Source organism: Pinus tabuliformis, chromosome 4_2 (genome assembly GCF_031772625.1).
Source record: "Pinus tabuliformis cultivar Carrire ecotype Pingquan chromosome 4_2, CPIR1, whole genome shotgun sequence".
Taxonomy (NCBI): Eukaryota; Viridiplantae; Streptophyta; class Pinopsida; order Pinales; family Pinaceae; genus Pinus; species Pinus tabuliformis.
The window spans coordinates 700,257,835-700,270,441 of NC_142304.1; the positions used below are offsets into that span (position 1 = coordinate 700,257,835).

Consider the following 12,607-nt stretch of genomic DNA (forward strand, 5'->3'; position numbering starts at 1 on the left):
GCTAGTTTACAAGTTGCTTATTTATCTATATAATGATTGACTCATACAGGGTAATAATGACGCATTTACGAGTAATCTGCTGGTAGCTTAATTAATTCAACTCTTAACATACCCTTAGTTATATGTCTAGTTAATCCAAGAATATGTAAATAGGCTGCTGTGGTTCTGATCACTCAATGCAGAATTATTTGTACTACTAGCCTCTAAGAAGAAGACTCTGGAAACCCCAAAATCTTTTTTAGACTTGGTCATTAGAGGGTTTTATGCTAATGCTAAATCAGCACAAAATATTCAAAAAATAAAACCCAAAGAAATTGAAGAACCAAACAAATCACAGACTATGAACTTCTAGAAACAATTTCTAAAAAGAAATTTCTGGAAACCTGAAACCTTATTTAGATTAAGAAATTGAAAAACCAAACACATCACAGATTATGAACTTCTAAAAACACTTTCTAAGAAAAAATTTCTGAAAACCTGAAACCTTATTTGAACATTAAATGGTTTTATGCTAACACTAAATCAGTCTCAATTTGTTGAACTTTGATAACAATACTCACCCCAAAAAAACTAAAAACATAGAAAAACAAAACTCATCAAAGATTATAAAATCTTTCGCAACTCATCAAAAACTATCTTTCCCAACCGTTACATGCAAATGCAATTGGGAATAAGACGCTTTTAAATAAAACCATATAAACCATAGTGCATATGTATCTGATCCCTAATCTTATGAGATAGGAGAGAAACCAAAAAGTTAACGTTAATCTCACCTGTAATTTCAAAAATACACCTCAGCTGTGTTTTCCACGACTATTTATTGGTCATATAGTTCTTCACCTGCATCCCAAGAGAAAATAGCACAAGTTAATTCAAAGGAAAAATAATAATAATAATAATACTTCTCGTAAAAAAAACATTAATCTATCCATGAGATATTGAAATACAATTATTTCATCCAAAAATTCAGATAATATAATACTACATTAAAATTTTAAATAACAAATAAATAAAACAGTACCTACCTTCTCAGTCTTCACAATTAAATCAATCATCCCTTCCTATGCTCATTCCAACATCGCTCTCCCTCTTGACCCAGCAAACAAGTACCAACCTCCCCAAAAGAACAGAAAATAAACCCAAATCTAGACCAACCAGGAAAAGAAAATAAACAGAAACAAAATAGATAAAAAAAAAAAAAAATACAGACAGAAATTAAACATGGCCATGCCCCAGAAAGAAAAGAAAACACAGAGTATCAAAATGCAAGAAAATAAGGAGTATCAAAATGCAACAAACAGCAAAATCTGTCCGGCTCTTCTGTCTAAACCCAACAAATTCCAAAATCTGTCAGGCTCTATTATCTAATTTGTTCTACCAATCTCCTTCTTCGCCCAACTCCACCAAAAAATAAGCCCACCATCTCTCCAATCTTCTGTTCTCTCCTTCTCCGCCAAGCTTCAGATAAAAATAAGAAGCCCACCATGTCTCCGATCTTCTGCTTTCCACTCTTGCTCTGTCGGCCAAGGTAGCAAATGAAAGGCCAAAATTCTCCACTCCGGCTCCTGCCGGCCAGGCCAGCAAATGCCTACCATGTACCATCTATCAGATACTCTCCGATCTTTCGCCCTCCAGTGTCCACCCTTTCTTACTCTGCCAGCCAAGCGTGTTAATGTGATAATATATATCGGATTTAAAGAATTTCGAAAGATTTTCCCTCTTTCAAGTCCGCCGCTAGCATGCTCACAGAGCCCAATGCGGCCTTTGACATTAAAAGGAGTTGTCTATAATGCGACTTTTTGAGATTCCGGTGACGGAATCAGGTGGAAGAAATTGAGATGAAATCATGATTTGTTGCAGTTAAAATGGTTTTTTAACTGCATATTCGGATTCAGCACCCTGAAAAACCTCTGGGACGGTTTCATTGTGCAAAAATTAGCTATCAAACTTGGATTCCAATAAATTACTGCCGGATTTTCACCGGAAAAAATCGCTGGAAAAGCTTTCAAAAAGTCGCGTTAAAGACTACTCCTTTAAAATATGATCTGCATTTTATCCCTCTTTCACAGAGCCCAATGTGACCGTTGAAATTAAAATATGGCCTCAAAAATATGTACATTGAATTGTGCGCCATGTACTTGCAACGTGTTTTTATTATTATTTATAGTTTGGAGTTGTCAATTTGTTACTCATTTTGAAAAATGTTTATAAAAAATAAAAATAAAAAATAATAGGTTTATTAATCATTAACAAAAAAAATATTGATTTTATTAAAAATTTGATATTAATTTTAAATAATAGATATATATATTTTTAGGATGATAATAAAATAATAATAAGAGTAATATAATGTACACGGTTTATGATAATTTATAATATTTTATATATTATTATTGTAAAATATATAGATGAAAACAAATATATTATGAGAATAAAATATATAAAGGAACACAAATTATAGATATAAATAAATTGTATTTTAAGATAGATAAAGTGTAATTTATAGCTCACAGGGCTTTGGATTGACAGTGAATGGGTGCACTTTTAAGACACTCCTTGCGACAGGTCACTTCTACCAAAAAAACAGTGAAGTGTAATTTATGCCACGCTTCCACACAATTGCATACAAGACGCCCTATCAAAGAAACTAACTAGGAATCTGTCTCAAATATTAGTGAATTGGATGTGCCTAAAAAGTCCTAGATTTCCTCACACCCTCATTCTTTGACATTATGCCCTATGATATATTTCAAAAGTATAAACATTTTTGGATCTCCAAATTCCAGGAAAAAAATATGAATAAAGGTAGAGCACGAAATTAGTGGTTTACAAACATCCAATCCCGTAAGCAAGCCTCAATAGATGTAGGGTTCCAAATCAGCGCTATAATTTATGATATGTAGTAAATAAAAAAGTTTTAGAGAAGTCATAACAAGATCTTTGTGATGAGATTCTATTAATGGGAGACCTACATAATAACCATTCCTGGAAAAGAGAATCTCTATATATATAAATGTTTACTAAAGGTATATAAATGTTTACTAAAGGTAGAGCACGAAATTGGTGGTTTACAAACATCCAATCCCGCAAGCAAGCCTCAATAGATGTAGAGTTCCAATCAGCACTATAATTTATGATATGTAGTGATTAATTTTTTTTAGAGAAGTCATAACAAGATCTTTGTGATGAGATTCTATTAATGGGAGATTTGCATATTAACCATTACTCTAAAAGAGAATCTCTATATATATAAATGTTTACTATGTGAGCTCAAATTAGGTTCTAATCAAGAAAAATCATTGTGCTCTATATGTATAAAGAGAAGTTGAAAATGAGATGTATATGATGATACATTGTTTCACCTATGAACAAGTATAGCACAAAAGTACTCCATTCAACCATAAAGTACAAGTATAGCACAAAAGTAATGGATTCAACATAAAAGTTTGAGTAGCTAGTCTTTTCAACTTCTTAATAAAACAAATATGGAATGATATAAATGATATATTAAAACACAACCAAAAAATCAATACAATGCAAGTGGAGACATAAAAATGTGTAAATATAAATTTTGTAATTCTTAATCTTGTAAAGAATATCTTATGAATATAAAGGAAAATATTCTAATCTTTTTTGTCCATGTAAAAAATAATAATTACCAAATATAAATATTTGCATTTGCATATCTACATTAATAGTAGCTTTTAGTTTGTGCAATAGGTGCTTCCACAAAGTTGGTGGTTAAAAAAGTGGCAATGAGATGTGCAGGAATGTATGCACACACACATACAAATGCACTCATGTTCTTAGAAATGTGCATGTGTTTGTGATCCTTTGGCCTCAACATTCCCTCCATTCTTAGGAATGTGCATGTGTCAGCCCTCCATTCTTAATTATTGGGTGCACAATAGGTGATCATGTCAATCAAAATGTTCTCACCATTGGCATCCAACGAACCAGAATGCTCAGGTTCATCTGAATGTTTACTGGCCAAATGCACTTCCACCCTTTTCCTCCCCATCCAAAATATCCCTCTTGCTCATAGCCAAAATAGGGGTGATCGACCAACAGAGACTAATTACAAGATAGAAAGCTTTGGTATTAGAACTTTCTTCTAATTAAATTCGAAGACTTCTACACAGCAGATTCGAGGTAGGTGACTTCTCCTCAACCGAACATGCACGCGCAACACGACCTCTCTCCATGGGTCTTCAAACGCCTTCACCTTACAGTTCCAAGTCCTTTTGGATTACAAAAACTGTCCTCAGACAGGCGGCCCAGTAGGCTTCGATATTAATAAAAACAAGCAGAATACATAAGATTTCTTTACAAAAAGAGATCTCAGAGTTCTTTGTCAAGCCATGATCTTGAACTTCTGCAGACCCTTTCTTATATAGACTTCCTAACTTCTACTTTTCAAAAATAAAATGACAAAACAGAAATAATTGAGGGTCCTTTCGGCATAATTTTCGCCGATGGTGTCTACTCAACTTTTCTGGTACAAAAGATTCTAACTTATCCTACCAAGGTCCCATAGGACTCCTATCTGAATCAAAGTCACTATCAGGATCAAATTCTCTGGAAGAGTCATGTGCTGGTCTGTACTCATCGAGTATCTTTTTGTAGTGGCATTCCATCAGCCTATTGTATTCTTCATCAATGTCTGCTGCTGGGTCCTGGGCATCTGTCAACTCGTCCTGTAAAGTAGATGTTGTTGCTTTTCCTTTGGCATCTTCATCTAAAATTATTGTCCTCCTGGATGCTACTTTTGAAGATTCTCCCTTTTCCGTATTTGTCTTTATCCTGTGGAGGCCCGGTTGCTGAGGCGTATACATGGCTTCCTGTTTTTCCCACTTGTTAAGAAAAGGTAAAGCGCTGATTTCGATATCTAGAAAAGAATCTTTAAAAACATTTCTGTGGGTGACCTTTGTACTGCCAATTCGATGCCGTTTAAGAGTTCCCATTTAAAAATTTGAAACATATTAGTAGAACTCTCGATTGCATGCTGAACCCATGCTCTACAATTATTACTCATAAAATCTTTATGCTGCCAGCCTAACTCGAAAATCATTGATGTACAGATTCTTTTCGAAATCATCAAACTTATTATATGGATGACATTGTTATTCCAATTAGGTGAGATAACACTGATGGTTACCAAAGCCTTTTGATTAATCACAAATTTTAATACTTTGGGTTCTCCCTGTAATTCATCCATTTTTTGTAGAATCTGAATTTTTTCTACCAGCTTTAAATTTCCAAATTCATGGAACCAACCAGCATGCTGCTTAATCATTTCTTCATTGTTGCTGGTCTCGATTTCTCCGATCCTCTCATGACTGAAAACCTGTGCAAACGGATTAGGATCAATACTTTCTCTTAGCCTGAGACTATGATAGTCCCAAGGGGATGAGAAGGTTCTGAGATATTGCATCGTCCGTTGAATGCACTGAGATATCCTGGTGGTTGGCTTTTTTCTGCAGAAGCCTTCTTTTATCTCCCAATCAGCAAATCCTTCAAATATCTCGTATTGAGGGAAAGTGTCGTTTGCTGCATAATTCTCATCAAACCTTTGCAGGAAAGAGGCTTCTAATTCTTCAAAAATGTCGGGGATTTTTAAAGATAAAATAAATTTTCCTAATTCAGGCTTTATAGGAATTTCTTCAAGATCTAAGATCTTTGCTCCTGTGAAAATGCTGAGAGCAAAATCCACCCCTCCAATAAGTTGATAAAAATTCAAAACTTTGAGGGTCCAGATCATTTTGTCAGTGTATTCGCTAGACCATAGATCAGATAAACTTCGGAAAAATAATTTCACCTTCATATTAGGCAAAGGATATACCTTTACCAGTGTATCGTCTAGGCCCAGAGAAGTACCTATATTCTTGGATTTCCATGCTTGGCATTTTCGTATCCAAGCATTTCTTCTCAGTCTCATTCCTACAACCTTTTTGATTTCTTCTGCAAGGTGGCTTGCATGTCCTTCAAATAGCCTGAATCTATCAACAAATGTAGAAAAACTATCGTCCTGTGGACCTTTACCTGGAATGGTAAAACACGAACCTGTACAAGTCATGAATGCTTTATTCATATCCCTGGTTAATGAATCTGTTAGAAAATTTGAATTACCTGGGATCCACTCAACTTCAAAATCAAACTGTTGGAACCAAATCTGCCAAGCCAGAATTCTTCCTTTTGCAATCTGTCTTGATATTTTGGCAGATAGAAAATATTTAAAATTCTTGGAGTCTGTGCGTATTAAAAATTTTACGGGAGTAAGATATAATTCAAATCGTTGTATCCCGTTGAATATAGCCAATGTTTCTTTTTCTGCTATGAAGTAATTCTTTTGGCTAGGTGTAAATTCACCTGAAGCATAAGCACAAAGCTTTTCTTCATCTTTCTCTCTTTGTTCTATAAGAACGACTGCCCAAAAATATAGAGAAGCATCAGTCTGGAGAATAAGAAAACCATCACTTGGTGGCTGGAGCTTTGGCAGTTGTTGGCATTCTTCTTTCAATTGTTTAACTGCTGCTGTTGCTTCTTGTGACCATCCCTGTTTGAGATGTTTCCTGATTGGCGTTGTTTTCTCTGTCAAATTTGGGATGTATTTGTGAAGATAATTCAGAACTCCTAAGAATATTTGAATTGTTTTGGTATCCTTCAGTTCATCTGGAAACTGTGTCAATTTGGTTAATACATGTGGTTGCATTTGAATTGCACCATTGACTACATTAATTCCCAGAAAATCTATGCTGTCTTGAAATAAAGACATCTTTCTTTCTGACAAAACTATACCATGCTGCTGAACTTCTTTTAGAAAAATTTCTAAATGCTCTAAATGGGTTTTTACATCTGGACTGTGAATGAGGATGTCATCAATATATGTAACAATAAAATCATACTTAGCAAAAATAAAATCCATTCTTCTCTGGAAGAATGCAGGGGCGTTTTTCAAACCGAAGGGGACAACCTTCCATTGGTAAAATCCGGCTGGACAAATAAAAGCAGTTTTATGCCAGTCCTCTGGCTGTATCTGAATCTGATAATATCCAGACTTCATGTCAAATTTACTGAATACCTTGTTGTGTTGTATTTTCTGCATTATGGTCTCTGGTCTTGGCAATGGATAGTTAAAACTTTGAGTGATGGCATTGAGGGGTTTATAATTTATCACCATTCTAGGTTTTCCCCTAACTATCTCAGAATGATTCCTTACCAGAAACGCTGAGCAAGCATAATGAGACTCACTTGGCTCAATGAGCTGCATCTGTAGTAGTTCTTTAATCTGTCTTTTTATTTCTTGCTCATCTGAGGGAGTACAAGGAATTAATTTTCCTTTGACTCCGTTATCATGCAAGGTTACAATTTCTTGCATCGGACTTTCTGTTTCCCAAAACTGTTGTGGGTTTTCCGAGCAACTTTTTAGAAGTCTCCTTTGGATATCATCTTGTTCTGTAGACCAATTGGGATTTTTGCATGCCAATTGTTTTGTTTTAGATTCTGCTCTTGCTTCATAAATCTGCAGGACTTCCTGCCAATCGTCAGAATCTTTTAATGGCTTTCTGGCTCCTACTCTTTTCTGGCTATTTTCATGTCTTGCTTCTGAGTTTGCAATAAACAACCTGGGTACAGAAATAGCTTTCTTTTTCAAATTGATAATCAGCTTATCTTGGCTGATTATTACTGGAAGCACAAAATTTAAGAATGGCATTCCCAACATTAAACTAGCTGAGGGATCAAAATGTTGTATTGCAGAAATCTTAACAATACTCCCCCCAACTTTCAAAGAAATATTGTCTACATAATGAGTTAAGCTTACAGTTCCTCCAATGGTTTCTGAAACCAGTATATTTTGTAAGGGTTTCCAGAGAGATTTGAACAAAGACGGTCTAGCCAAATTATTTGGTCAAGATATTTCAGATCTTTTAGTTCCATTCTACTGAGATCTATTATGATTTGCTTTCTCTCATCAACTGGTTCTGGCACAAACTATGTTTTTAACAACAATTCCAATGTGGACAGTCCGGCTTCCATAACGGCTCTTCTTTCTGTTTCGGATGGTCCCATCCACCAATCATAGACTATACCAGTCATACGTTTTTCTGCTAGGACCATGATGGATACATTATCCAATTTTGTTGTGACCTGCATCTGATACAGAGCACCTATCCAGATCTGGATTGATTCTCCAGGGTTTGAAGAATTATCTAGATCTAAGATAATTCCTACTGCAGATATGTAATGCCTCGGGATCACGCCCTCAGTCATCATCATGTGACACTTGACATTGCTTAAACATAACCTGGTAGTGATGCATCGTTCTAAGGCTTTTTCTAGCATTTGTAATGCTTGATCAAAACCATCCCCATATGGAGTAAAATCATCCATATATACCTCTAGTCCTTCATTCACTAGATCGGCAAAGATTCTTAGTATAGATCTCTGATACGTGGTCGGGGTGTTACACAAGCCAAATGGTAATACTCTGTATGCGAATGTGCCCTAGGAGCAGGTGAAGGTCGTTTTGTCCTAGTCTTCAGGGGTAATCTGAATTTGATTGTACCCACTGAAGCCATCTAGAAAGGAGAAGAACTGCTTCCTTGCCAACATATCGAGGACCTGATCAATGAATGGGAGGGGAAAATGGTCTTTCTGTGTTTCCTTATTTAGCTCTCGATAGTCTACACAAATACGCCATTTCCCGTTTTTCTTGGGGACGACCACCAAAGGGGAGACCCATTTACTATTTGAGATAGGATAAATAAAGTTTACATCCAGTAGCTTCTGTAATTCCTCTTTCACGATATCCTTGAGGTGAGGGTTCAACCTCTGTTGAGGCTGCTGGATGGGTTGCACATCCTTCTCTGTATAAATGTGGTGTGTACATAACTATGGATCTATCCCTTTCATATCAGGATAATCCCAGGAAAAATCCCCTTTATTTTTCTGCAATACCTGGATAAGCTTTTTCTGTTGTTCACTCTCCAGATTAGCATTGATATTTAGAACTTTTCCTAGTTCGATCTCAACTGGTTTGCTGTTCTGAACAACAGTTGTTTGAATATGCTGGTCGTCTGTGTCCTTCAGGGGATCTTCCATGGCTTCATTATCAAGAATTGCTTTCAGCATCTGACACTCCACATTGGTTGGTTGATTTATAAAATTGTTGATAACGTCATCTTCAGTTTGATTTTTAAATTCTAGCGCTTCCGCTACTATGAGTGGTGAACGGATGCTCTCTTCCAGGTACGTTGGTGGCTGCTTACATATTTTTACAATGGGAAAACTTGGCCTGGCAGGAGGGTATAACACCAGATTTTTTACAGCATCTCCCTTTGTGATAGTCATGCTGCCTTCTCGGTAGCCAATATATGCATCAGCTATTGCCAACCAAGGTCGTCCCAGAATCAAAGGATGCCCATCCAACCTACTCCTTGGGTTTATAACCAGGAAGTCTACTAGATATTCCCATGAGTCAATAGAAACTGTAATATCTTGTAAAGTCCCTTCTGGTCTTACCACCGATCGATCAACAAGCTCTAATAAAGTGGTGGTTGGTTCTAAGGCTGTAATACCAAGTGCTTGACAAGTTTCTGTTGTTAATATGTTAATGGAAGCTCCTAGATCAACTAGTGTATTTGGAAAAGAGCGGCCATATATCTGAATTGTTACTATGGGATTTCCAGGGTCTTCGTACTTTATTGGAGTTTCCTCTCCCAAGAGTAAATTGGATAAGGTTCCTACGACATGGATAGTGGGTGAGGTTTTTACCTTCCTCACAGGCCTTTTTACACATAATTCTTTGATGGTTTTGGCATAGATGGGAATGTCTTGAATAGCCTGGAGGAGGGGAATCTTAATACACAAATTTTTTAGTTCCCCTACAAGATCAAAATCAGGATAAGTGATCAGTTTAGGTATCACTAGCCTTTCGGGGAATGGAGGAGAAGTGACCATAAGTTTTTCGGGGTCATCATGTTGATCTGTTTCTTCCCCTTGCTTTGATTCAGTATTATTTACAAGTGGTGGAACATGTACAGATGATGGAATATGTATAGGTGGAGTTACAATTTCAATTGAAGGCTGGTCCCTATTTTCCTCAAGGGTTATGACACGACCTGACCTCAATCTAAGCTCATTACATTCTTTCTGCTCAATCTCATATTCTGGATTTTCAATAACCTGTACCAACTGGACTGGCCTATTATTAGGATTCGGGTTTGGCTGAGCTGGTAACTGTGGCCATAGAAGAGGTTGAGAATTTTGTTGTAATGTATAAGGAGTTGACAATGCGGTCTGAGGCTGGGGGCCTATTCCCGTAGGTATATTGGATATCCCTAGAGGTCACTGCCAGTTTGTAGACCAATTTGGGTTTTGAGAGGTGGAGGCAGGCCACTGGGATTGATAGGGATTGCCTTGCCAGACAGGAGTAAAAGGAGAATTCGGCCAGCCATTTCCTAGAAAATATTGTGCTAGCCAGGATGTCATAGGGAATGGTGGATTTTTCCAGTTTGGGTAGGGTGATTGGCCTTGCCAGGCTGCCCCAAGGTTCTGTTGTTGATTAAACTGTGATGAAGGAAAAAATTGGGATGCATCTTGCAACATACCTGTAAGTTTGGCTTGCCATTGTCAACGCTGGTTCATCAAATATACCGGTTTTGTTTCCTCCTCTGCTTCTTTGAATTTTGCTTTCAGCCCGGGTAATGATGGACGTTGTTTAGTATTGTGATCTTTAGTACAAATGGCACACATTTGAACCATGTCTAACGGGAATTCTCGTTGGTTGTGCTTCTTTAGAAAACGTGGGTAAAAGATGGCCAAATTTTGTTATGCTAAAGCTTATTTTTGTTTGGCTTGTAGAACACCCAGCTGCGTTGTAAGAGTGCCCAGGATATCCGTCTTAAAATCTTCCAGGAGGTTTCCAATCTCCATCTGTGTTATACCTCCACTATGTGGTTTGCTTCCTCTGCTCATTGGATCTCGGCTAGCTGCTCCTGTACGTGCGCTTCCTTGTGAACACCTAATACACAAACGAATGATTTCATCATACTCTTCCTAAGAAATATCCCCTTTTCCCATTAATTTTAGAGTTTCTATCCATTCTTCTTTCATTCCTTTAATCAATATAGCTCTTAGGACTTCTTTTGGTAGGGTAGTGTGTGGAGATCTCTGCAAATTATAATTAAATTGTTCTACATATTCTTCTAGTGTTTCGTTATCTTTTGCAATCATCTTGAAAATCTCATCTTTCAGTTCCCTAGTTTTACAAAAGTCCTGATATCTTTTAAGGAAGGAGGTTTTCATCTCGTCCCAAGAATTGATGGTTCGCCCACCTAGACCCATAAACCATCTTAAAGCTGCCCCTTTCAAAGTGGAAGGGAATAATTTTAGTTTTTGGGGGTCAGTGGTATAGTCATACCCTCTACAGAGGACATCAAACTCAAACAGGAAAGCATCAGGATCCTCTGTGATCATCCCATGAAAGGTTGGGATGTTCTGCAGAGGAATAGCCTTCATAGGGGCATTGGCCACCTGGTCGACTATGGGGTATTCTAATGTCGAGGTTTGACCTTGGGGTGGTTGTTCTGCCATTTGATCAAAGATATGACAATAGTCTTCGTAATAAACAGAGAGTTAGCAACCCGAGCTGGCTTTACAACACTCCCTAGGTCTGGAATCTTAGGAGATCCTTGTTCAGACAACTATGGTTCTACTTTAGCAGCCCCACTAGTTTCTCCTTTTCCTTCTTGTAAGTTACAGGATTTTCCCTCTTGTAGAGGATCAGAGGGTAGGCTTATTGTAGCTTGAAAACTCTGTTCTGATCCTCCTACTTGGCTTTGAATCTCAGCATGAGCTGCAGATGGTGGGCCTACTGCTTGAGGGATAGCAGTAGAACTTTTTCCAGGTATAGCCTGGAATCCTACTGATGCTTGAGACTCTTCTCTTCTTATGATTTCATCTATAAAGGTTGTTCTCCCAAGGTTCACTGATCCTTTGGGTTTTGTGGGTTTTGGTAGAGGATTTTGTTCTTTCTCTATCTTTTTATTTCTAGTCATTCATAAAACAAATTCCTATTTAACCTCTAAAATTTTGTTGTAAAGTGGGCAGGTAAGCAAGAACTTTACTTGCTAGGTACGTAGGTTCTTACCTTCTGTTTTTAAAACCCATTTCTCTTATAGCAAAGGACTATAACTAATCACTTTAAACACTCGCCCCGCCAAGGGCACCAAAATGTTGGCTCACTAAGATGTCTTTTTATAGGCAATCTTAATCCCTACATTAGTTATCAACCTGAGGTAAGTCTTTCTATTTCAAGAGTGCCAATACAATATGTGTAGTGAAGTTAGAGGTTATCTAATGATGAATCGTTGCAATCATTAAAGTCCAATTCTTCAATCCAATTCACACAACTCTACAAAGAAACTATCTATGAAAGGAATGCTTGCAACACCCTATGTAATTCTATAGAACTTGTTCTGAAACCAATTGGAACTTGAATGCAAATGAGAGTTACATGGAGAGTTACTCAAATAAGCTTGAGACTAATCACACTTAATCAAGTAAAGCAACTATGGTTATTGAATAACACTAACAACTCAAATCA

The 12,607-nt window shown here is 37.0% G+C and overlaps 1 long non-coding RNA gene across 1 annotated transcript; it reads right to left on the reverse strand.

Annotated features, from left to right (window-relative positions):
• Positions 1 to 771: 771 nt before the first annotated feature.
• On the reverse strand, positions 772 to 1,749 carry LOC149171406 (uncharacterized). Its single transcript, XR_016259554.1, has 2 exons — positions 1,026 to 1,749; positions 772 to 840 (listed from the first exon to the last, which is right to left on the reverse strand). It is a non-coding gene; the product is annotated as an uncharacterized LOC149171406 (long non-coding RNA).
• Positions 1,750 to 12,607: the final 10,858 nt, after the last annotated feature.